Genomic DNA, 10689 nt, shown 5'->3' with positions numbered 1-10689 from the left:
ATTAAAAGGCTTATCTCTGAGTAAATAGTTACTCACAAATTAGAGTTCAGCACATAAGAGCAGAGATAAACAACAGATAATTGCAATGAATCTCTCTATTCCTTAGATCTGAGATTAAACTCTCCTCTCCTCTACAGCCCTAAATCCCTATTACAGTAGTGCTTTAAGAATCCTGATTACATAGTAGAGAAGGCCTTTTTCCATGATTTGAATCCCCCCTAACTCAACCCAGCGATGAGTATTTATACATGATTTAGAAATAATAACAATTTCCCCAAATCTCTTAACAACAAAGTTAATTATAGCATAGATGGCTTTAATTGGAATCTAATCAAAATGTAAATGAGGCAGTTAAGAACAAATTCCCCAATTTAGTCCGTGTAGTGCTCAAATTAGCTCGGTGGTTTTCAACAGCCTTCTACTAATAAAGGATTCATTTGTTGCCTGGAGAAATTTAATTGGATTGTTTTCTTTTTCAGCCATGTATCGAAAGCCCTCTGTCAAAACCAAAATCAAAATTAGCCATTATATACTAAAAATAGAGTAAAACAAACTTTGAACAAACTCTCATTAAACTCAAAATCAATATATATCACGACTTTTCTATTAATAAGATTGTGGCCCCATGGTAAGCATTGGCAGGCATCGAAGAAATGCATAATGTAGGTTTAAACATAGTCACATAGTAAATCTTACTATATATAGGTGTTACAGAGCGGACGTCATACCAATTCTTAAACCATAATTTATATGCCCAACTTTATAACTAACTTGGTTTTTTAAAGTTAGTGGTTACAACAATGGTCGAAGGATGATACACGCGGAAAGAGTTGAATGGCATCAGAGATAAGCCCATCGGAACTTTTTATAATGTGTGCAAACAGAAAAAATAAGTCAATATTGGGAGGCTCCGATATGGAGCAGATGCGATTTCACATTTAATTGTTTTTTAAAAATTGTGTCTGGTCCAAATATCGAAGGTGAATGGATTATCGGGACTTTTATGAATGTTACCATTTAAAATTTTTGATATACAAGGGGATGCGATATTCCGACTAGACCATCATTAATATGTGTATTGGGTTTAGATATCGGAGCCTGGCTAGTATCAGAAGTCAGAGGGGGAGGCGAATTTGAATATCGGTGATGGAGAGATTATCAGAGATCGAAGTGGGAGATTATGTCACTTTCGGAGATCAGAGGGAGTGTTGTATCGGAGATCAAAGGTATATGCTGTATCGGCATATCGGCGAGATTAGCATATCAAAATATCAGTGATCAGAGTTTTTTCAATGTGTCTCGAAAGGAAATCTATGATATGCACTACCTCCTATATGCAGGAGCAGGAACAATGACATGGAATGTGGGTCCACCGACAGTCGCTTATAAATTATAGTGCCTTTATATAATGGTAGGACTTTGGTTATATGATAGGTTTGTTTTAATACTCCAAAGTTTTTAAAAGGGGTTTTCCACATATATATTTCGAATTTAATATGCTCTCCATGCCACTTATAATATAGATCGAGGTTTTGACATCAGGGAATTCTAAAAGGATTCCTCTGATGTCAGAATTTCAATATCTTTGATTATTTCATTTACATAAAAAGAACCACTTGTTTAATGGTTAAGGCCTAACCTAAAGCCACTTAATTATATCAATCTTGGTCTCGGGGGTTATGTATAAAATATAAATTAATATTTACAATTGAAAATTAATTATTTAAAAATAAAATTCAAAACAAAGAAATAAAACCTATAAAACAAAAAGGTAAAATACATTCTATACATATCACTAGGCCAAGGCAGTGAAAAATATCCAATCGAAAATTAGGCACCATTTACAAACCAAAAAACCAAATGAGATCAAACTAGTTTTGATAGGAAGATAGGAACAGATTGAACTCATCGAAGCACCCCAAATCCCTAAACTCAAAAAATGACATGACTAATATTAAATCAAAGGGTCCCTATTATGAAAAATACTTTAATAATGGGGGGGTTGTTTTTTTACCACAACATGTGGCTATAGAATATGTGGGTCAGAGCACTTGGAGGTTAGTTTCCATTCATATCCCCTCAACTATTCATACTAGGGTCACGCTATTGTCTTCCTCACTATCGGGTTTTACAATTTCCTGTGGTCATTTGTAGTCAAGAGTTGAGAGCTATCCAAGATCGTTTTCTTTCATTCCTAAAGAGTCAATGTTCTTTGTACTCTTTTTATGCAACTCGAGGACTAGTCCATCCTTCGAATTTGTTGTAGTCTTCCCCTCGACGTCTCTTCAGACCTATAACCCTGCTGGTATTCCATTTATTTTTCCAATGCTCGTCTGTGGGATGTGGTACCCTGGTACCTTCTCCATTTGGTTCTAAAACTCGTTATAGTATTTCTCAGTCTTTGCTTTTGCAAGTTATATTAATTATGGTTGCTCGAGGTTCACAAATATTTAAGGGCTTTGCTTAGCTTAGACAGTCATTAGCTTGGGTTTGTGACAGGTATCATTTACTCCTTTTTTTCTTACCTAAATGGTCCTCTTGTCTTACAATTAAGTTATCATTTTGAACCCTTTTGCGATTTCACTCTTCGTGAGTTGGTAGTGAGGTAGTTGTTCATTTTTTTGTGTGTGTTGTTGTGTGATTTGTTTTCATGTATTTCTCCACACAAAATAATACCGGCCTGTCAGGGTGGTGATCTTGGGGCGTCCTCCTCGAGACATAGGTGTCTTTTCGGGTGGGAATCAATTGCGAATTATTTTGATGTCACCCCTCTTGAGGTCAGAAAGGAAATTTTAAATCTAGAAGCCAAGGAATTCGGTGATCGGAAATATTTATCTGATTCAGAGATCAGTGGAAATTGTTTCAAATGGGTTCTTAATCTAGGAAAGTTTTAGAGAAGAAGACTTTATTTTCTTCACTCTATCACCCAGAATTCTCAAATGGAGACGTTGCTCAGCATGGTCATCAGTGACAAGAAAGTGGGTAACTATAAACTCTTTGCTAGCAAGGAGGAGAAAAAGAGAATATTGCAGGACATCAGGTATAATCTTGATGATATAGTGGTAATATTGAGTCGTGTGGAACATTTTGTGGTTTCAGAATCAAACACTGACTCAAATGATCATCGGGAAGAGGCAGTAGTCATTAACACTCCACCTCTCAACACCATTCATGCAAAATTTGATCTACCTATGAACACCACCCATGAAAAATATTCTTTGCATTCGTCAGTCATCATTTTGGACTAAAATGTCCACTAAGCAAGCAGTTTTAGTTTTTGACGTTGGAAGGAATTTACCTTGTCTAGTGATCTTATTTTATTTTGTTAATTTTGCACGAGATTCCAATTTGTCTTGTATATTACCTTTGCTCTGGCTTCTTGTATGTCTACAGTCTATAGGCATTCGGATACTATATAAGGTGGATACTTTTTCTAAAGTTTGTTAGTGGTAGTTTCCACTATGTGTATTGTAATCCTAGTGGACTCATAATCCTCCAGGTTAGATGATGAAATGAAGGATTCCAATGTAACATATTTTTTAATACTTTTTTCTATCAATAGAAATACATTGACAAAATTTACAAACAAACAAAAAATGTTCTATGTTATGAATTTGTTTAAAAAAAATGTTTAAAATATTTTTTAAAATTAAATTCCTTAATCACACTAAAAATTGTCCACCTACGATCTAAGTTTGATGTGTATAAATATAGTTCTCTTGCCTTGAATTTATAGTGGTGATGATAGGGTTAGTGTGTACAAAATTAGGTCTCTTGCCTTGAATTTAAAGTGGTGATGGGTGGCATTCCTATGTAGAAAGAGAGATTTTGTCTATTAACATGGTGTGGTTGCATAGTGATTATGGTGATAGTATTTTGTAGAGTAAAAATCCATGTGAAAAAACTCATGTCATACTAGACAACCTTGGCGAATGTAACAAGTGCAATGTTACATTCACCAAGATTGTCTAGTATACATATTAATGGGTAACCATTGGTGATTTGGAAGTGTGCATTTGAATAGATGATATGTGATCATCTTTGGTAAATGTGACATATCTCAACAACACTTATTGGTGAATGTAACATTATGCATTTCGGAACAAATGCATCTTCAATGTCTCTCAATGAATCTAATGTTTTTAAAGATAAAATCTCAAAGAATGAGGTGGGATGAATTTGACTTTATGATCTTGGACAGTTCTCAATAAATGTGACACATCTCAATGAACACTTTTAGGTGAATGTAATGAGTGAAAGTCATCTCAACAAATGATCTTCATGGATCTAAATGAAAAATATTTGATGAATGTGGCATGTTACATTTGAATGGATGACCTTGGGTGGTCCATAATGAATTTCATAAATATATACACGTTAACCCTTGACTTGGGATTTTGGGATTGATTAGGGAATCGAGTGGACACTTATGGATGATATTAGATGGATTTCATAGAGTGAACACTCAGTCCTTCAACTTAGACCCATGACATTGGGTGGATAATCTTAAATGTAAATTTCATAGAATCGTTTGAATTAGGCCTCCAATATGGATTAGACAATCAAGTGGACAATCCTAGATGATATTGGATAAATTTGACAAAGTAAATACTTTTTGAATAAATACTTGGCAGAACATGCGGAAAATACGAATCATCACATCTGCGTAGAAGAGGCTAGGGTCTTAGCTAGGATTGACCATTTTCATCATCGTAAATTCTGAGAGGCCTTAGAAATTGAAAAGAGGTATGTTAATCTGAATAGAGATGATGGATGGAGTATCAGCATGTGTTGGATCACTGCTCTATCTTCCTAAAAAAAAAAAAATTTAAAGACCTTAGTTTTATTTTATAAGAATTTAAGTTGTAATTTATTTTCTAGTAATCCTTCATTTAGTTTTGTAATATTACTATATTACTAATAAAATCATTTGATTAATAATAATATTTGTAATAATAAAATTTATTATAATATTATTTTAATAATATAATTTATTATAATACTAATTTCTAGTAATAATAGTATCTATAATAATATCTATATTGGTATCTTTTCTTGGTTATAGTAAACCTTCCGCTAGTTCCATAATATTATCAATAAAGACAATTGGATTAACAATACTATTTGTAATAAAATATTTATTATAATACTATTATAATAATATGATTTATAATATTGTAATTTGTTATAATAGATAAATTAATTAATTAATTAATAATAATAGTATCTATAATAAATTTATTTTGGAACTCTTAATTTGACCTTTTCTTTGGTCAAATCACAATATTATTAATTAAAAAATAAAAAATAAAACATTAATAACGGTTATTGAGTCAAACTAGTTGTTATATTCTAACGACTAGTTAGCTTCTCTCTACATCTATTTATTTCAATGCCTATATATAGTTCATCATCTTGTCCTGAAGATGAACCATACTAGTTGATTTGAAATGCGTCAACGAGAATTTCCCTTGTGTGATTTTTACTAAAAGATTCTTTGTCAAAAAAAGTAAATACTCCTTAACCCTTCAACCTAAAACTAGGCATTGGGTGTATGACATCCAATTTAAATTTAATAAAAGAGATACTCCTCACTACTTCTCTTTCAACTTTTAATATTCAGTTAACGACTCTAGATGACCTTGAATATTTAGTTAGAATAAGTACCCCTCAATGCATCAACTTAGACCACTAAGAACTAAGGGTGATCCTAGATGACTTTGAGAATGTGCAAATGAACATATTACCTTTAAGCCTAAGTGAAATTATTAATAACGTTCACAAATGATGAATGTGATATAATCCAATAACCTTCATAACTCACAAATACAATGTACTACCCACAAATGCAATGTACTACCTTTAATGTTAAGTCAAAAAAATCTTAACCACCTTAACAACCCACTAATGTAATTTTAAAAAATGACCTTAACATCCCATATGTACAATGATGCCCAAAAACCTTGACAATGCTTAGATGTAATCTATCTCAACATATAACTCTAGATAAAATATCTCTTGATTCTTTCACTTCCCTACAATACTAGGTAAAAATCACACCCACCTTAAGAATCCGCAATTGTTAAATCAATACAAATATTTATTTAACTTTAATAAAATAGATATCCTCAATCATAACATTTAAACTAAAAATCACACTCATTTTTTCAAAGTATATATAATTTGCCTCTTCAATTTAATGAGACAAAATAAACCATTACTTTTAAGTGTAATAAAATTTGACTAAAGAATCAAAGTTGTGCTTCCACCCCTTTTAGTTCATCTACGTCCACCCTTCCCTACCAATGGTGATATAAATTATCCTCTCAATGTACAATTTAGTACCATTACCTCTTTAGTAGAATTAAATTAATGGAAACTTTGTGTGCTTAATAATAATTTTATGAAGCAAACTAACCATCATGGATAGATAACCTTGCCCAATTGAAATAAATAATCTTTTCACGTGTATTTTGTATGTTTAAAGTTTTTCTTTTAAGCATATAAATTATTGTATTATGATTAAATATATTATTGATTTTATATCACTTTAAAAAAGAAAAAATGTATTTTAGTAATTATATATGATAATAATAATGATAATGATTAATGTTCATTAAGATCAATATTGTCTATCATATTTTAAGAAGGTAAGAAATTACTCATAATTCTTTATCATTTTATATCTATGCTCAAAAAATATTGAGAAGCATTCCCATTTTACTTTTATACTCGATACTTTAAGAAGGTAAGAAATTACTCATAATTCTTTATCATTTTATATCTATGCTCAAAAAATATTGAGAAGCATTCCCATTTTACTTTTATACTCAAAAAGCATTAATAGCAATCTTTCAAAATCACAATAGTTTTGTTGACTTAAAAGGTCCAAAATCTTAGTAGTATGACAAATATTATGAAAGATAGACTGAATAAAAGTATAAGATGGACAATCTAAAAGTGTTTTTCATCTTCAACCCTGTTAGTATCGCATAAGTGACACTTTTTCATCCTATGCTAAAAATTTGTTTTTATTTTAGCAATGTTCATTTTCTTCTTAACACTACTCAAAACAAATATATAACTTTTATTTTTTGAGATTGGCGCTGATCACCTTCTAATCATATCCTAGTTAATTTTTCCCTCTTAACTCTTTATCACCCCAATTTCTCTTTAAATTTTGAATTAATAATATTTTTAATGTCATCCTTATTTTACAAATGGATCTCCTCTCATATTTGTATAATAAAAACTAAGCATCCTTATACCATCTTCACTTAATATATATATATAGATATATAATTAAAAAATAAATAATAAAATAAAATTTATTGTAAAATTTTATTTGTGTACTTAAATAATTATTTTATGAAATAAAATATTTTATACATACATCTTAAAAAAATCAATTCTTCTTACTATTTAATATATTTAAAATTTATAATAAATCTAAATTATTATATTTCCTCATATTAAAGTTTTATTTAATAGATAATTATATTTGGGCGTAATTATGTCTCTCCTTATACATTTAATTTAATTTAGGTGCATCTTCTTTCTTTGCATTAACGTTTTTCATATGATGGTTGCTTAACTTAAAAAAAACACGATATTAATATAAAATGAAATCACATCCTATAGCATGTTACTTATACATTACTTGTGAAGCACAATTTTAATATATAATGAAATCATATTCTAGAATACACATATAATAACTATGTAAGGTGAAAAGGGTTTATTTACCTGATCGGATTTTTTATATGAGGTTCTTCCTCATGATATCGTAGCATAATTTTCGGTCTAAAATGAATATGATTTCTAGTGTGACTCACCAATAGTAAGATGGTTGTGGGATGGTTTAAATTTCAAATTGGGGTTATCAGAGGAGATATAACTTTAACCTTACTTAGGTCATTTGTACTCTATAGTAATTAATAAATTTTAATTCTATTTGTTGGAGATGTTACAGCGATTATAGTAATTATTCATGGATAATCACTTATTGAATGGTAGACAAGATATCAAATCTGCGCAGCTCCAAGTTTTAAAGTACATGTTGCATGTATTGAACAACTATTTGGAAGGTGGGATCAAACTGAGTTTTAGTTGAATGAGGAGATAAAGCAGCGGAGGGGATATCCCATAAATTAGAATCTGCATAGCGAGGATATATGAATTCATCATCATCCACAGGAATTGCAGATGCCCGATTTTCACATACAAGAAGAAATTCTTCACCAAACAACAAGGCATTCTTCAAAAACATAGCGATCCTGTAGCTTGCCATATTCAAATCACTCTATTTTATGTGGAGATAAATGGTGAAACACGATCAGAAATCATTACTATCGTGTCGAATTATTCCACCCTTGAGCTAACATTCCTCCCCTATCAAATATATTCCTTTAACGTCATGAGGGCCCCTAATTCTACCCTCGGTCCCAAGCCTTTGCACCTTTGGTTCTTTGAGTTTTTGTGGCCATGGTGCTAGCCCAACATCGGAGCCCCCTTATTGAAACTTTTACAATTATCAAGTGTTGCAAAGTGCCAACATCCTCAACCTCCGATATGCGATCTATGATATGACGTCATCACTCCATGTGGCACCTCATGAGTGGTGACACGTGTCATCCAGATTTGTCCTCTTAGGCCCCCTCAAAACGCCAAAACTGCCTGACACGTGTCCTTCTGTACCGTCATGTCATACTAACGTCAAATGCCACAGTAGCTTTATTAGAACCAATAATATGTTTCCACGTGTTGTTATCATAGTCAATCATATGCTACCACGTGTAGCTTATGGGAACCAATCATATGCTGCCACGTGTCCTATTAGAGGAGAGAAAAAAGGGCATGTCCACCTCTGGTTTTGCGATGAAATCCTTTGTTAATCCTTATCGGTGATCCCTAGCAGTTTTTAATGCTATCAGAACTTTGAACAATATCACAAGTTTTTAAAAGTTTTCAATTTCAAAAGTTTTGATCCTCCGATTGTCGATGTTCCAATCTCCTTCGAGCTCTGACGTTCCCTGCTCCGATGTATTGGACCTCTGACATTGCGACTGTCGATAATGTGATGGGTCGATAATGCGACCTCCGACATCCTGAACTCTGATATTGTGATGCACCGATAATGAGACCATCGATATATCTAACCTCTAATATGTGATCGTCAATATCTCTAGACCTTTGATATTGTGATCTTTATATTCTGATATGCCTTCTCAAGGCTTCAATCCTTGAAACTTCAGAAGACCATATCTTTTGATCCAGGGGTCCATTTTTGGACTTCCACATATCATTGGAAAGCTTGTTCATCGCACTTTCCAGTGGAGATGGTGTGATGTAGTCTTATGCTTGTAAAATGACTAAAAATTTCTCTTCTCATTTACTCTTTGGACAGTTGAAAACACATTTTGCAGTAAGTAACAACATTGGTTCCAATTGGGGGCAGTGCCTTGCTGGGAACCTGCAGACTAGTAGCCTTCACCATTGGGCATGGAGTGAAAAAATACATTGAACCTATAATAGAAAATCTCCATGGAACTTTATTTGTTGGGAGTCCTTTTCTCATAATACTAAAATGCAGAACTATCAGTTCTAGAAACTAGAAATTAAATGCTCCCCTGGTGAGCCTATTATGTACAACTCCTACTTATGTATAAGGTTCAATTCACCCAAGTGAAGTCAACCTTCCAATTATACCATCTCAACGTCAAAGTACTGGACCTTATGCCATCATTCTCTAGAAATTCAAAAATTAAAACAAGGATGTCCCACATAAAATCTTTGGACAAAAAATTTGATATGTGTGCCCAACTTGATAGTTGATTGACAACTCTTTTAATCTCCTTCATTAACCTTCTAATTGGGTTTTGTTCTTGAAAATCAATGACAAGAATAGGTATGCTCCCCATAAGAACTTCAGACCAAAATTTTGACACATACCTTGGAATTTATGTATACTCTTGCAGGCTAAAGAAATATGTCATGTAGTCAGCTATTGGATCATGTAACTGATGAGAAAATTTTATAGTTGTCTCCCTTTCTTGAACAGTTTCCAAGGAGGAATCTTTCTGCAACATGCAACCACAAACATTTCATGGCTCTTCAACTTTGGGCTCCTCTTTAAGAAGTAGTTGTTGGTCATCTTCTCCCCACTCATGAACTGAAGGGGCATGATGGGGATAACTAGCAATAGAATAACAAACAAGTGGGACAAAGTTGTTGGCCAAGAATGCAGGAAGGGCCATTTTTAAAACCCCTTTAAGTGAGTGATCTCAAGTTAAAATGTAGGGGACATTTTTTGTTGTTTAGCATCAAAGCATTTACAATAAGATTTACAAATCTCAATTGAGCTCTAACTGTCTGATTGACTAGTTGTCTTGACGTGCAAAGGTCTATTGGCCAAATCATTACAAAGGATTTGATTCCTTTATTTAAAATGCAAAAATTACAGAATAAAATAAATAAGGAAAATGAAATGATGGTTGAGGAAAATATCTCCCTAACATTCCCATGATGGCCTCTGATCAGGCCAACTCTTAGTCACAATGTTCTCTTTAGTTATTCGGTCGGTTCACCTGTCACTTTCCCCTTAACAAATTGAATTTCCCACTTTCTAGAGTTGGGAGTGATCAGTTGTTGTGGCCTTAGTGGTGTTGCTAAATCACCGTTGTTGACTCA

The sequence above is a fragment of the Pinus tabuliformis genome, chromosome 5_2 (assembly GCF_031772625.1).
Source record: "Pinus tabuliformis cultivar Carrire ecotype Pingquan chromosome 5_2, CPIR1, whole genome shotgun sequence".
In the NCBI taxonomy this organism is placed as follows: Eukaryota; Viridiplantae; Streptophyta; class Pinopsida; order Pinales; family Pinaceae; genus Pinus; species Pinus tabuliformis.
Note: the sequence above shows the minus strand (reverse complement) of the source record.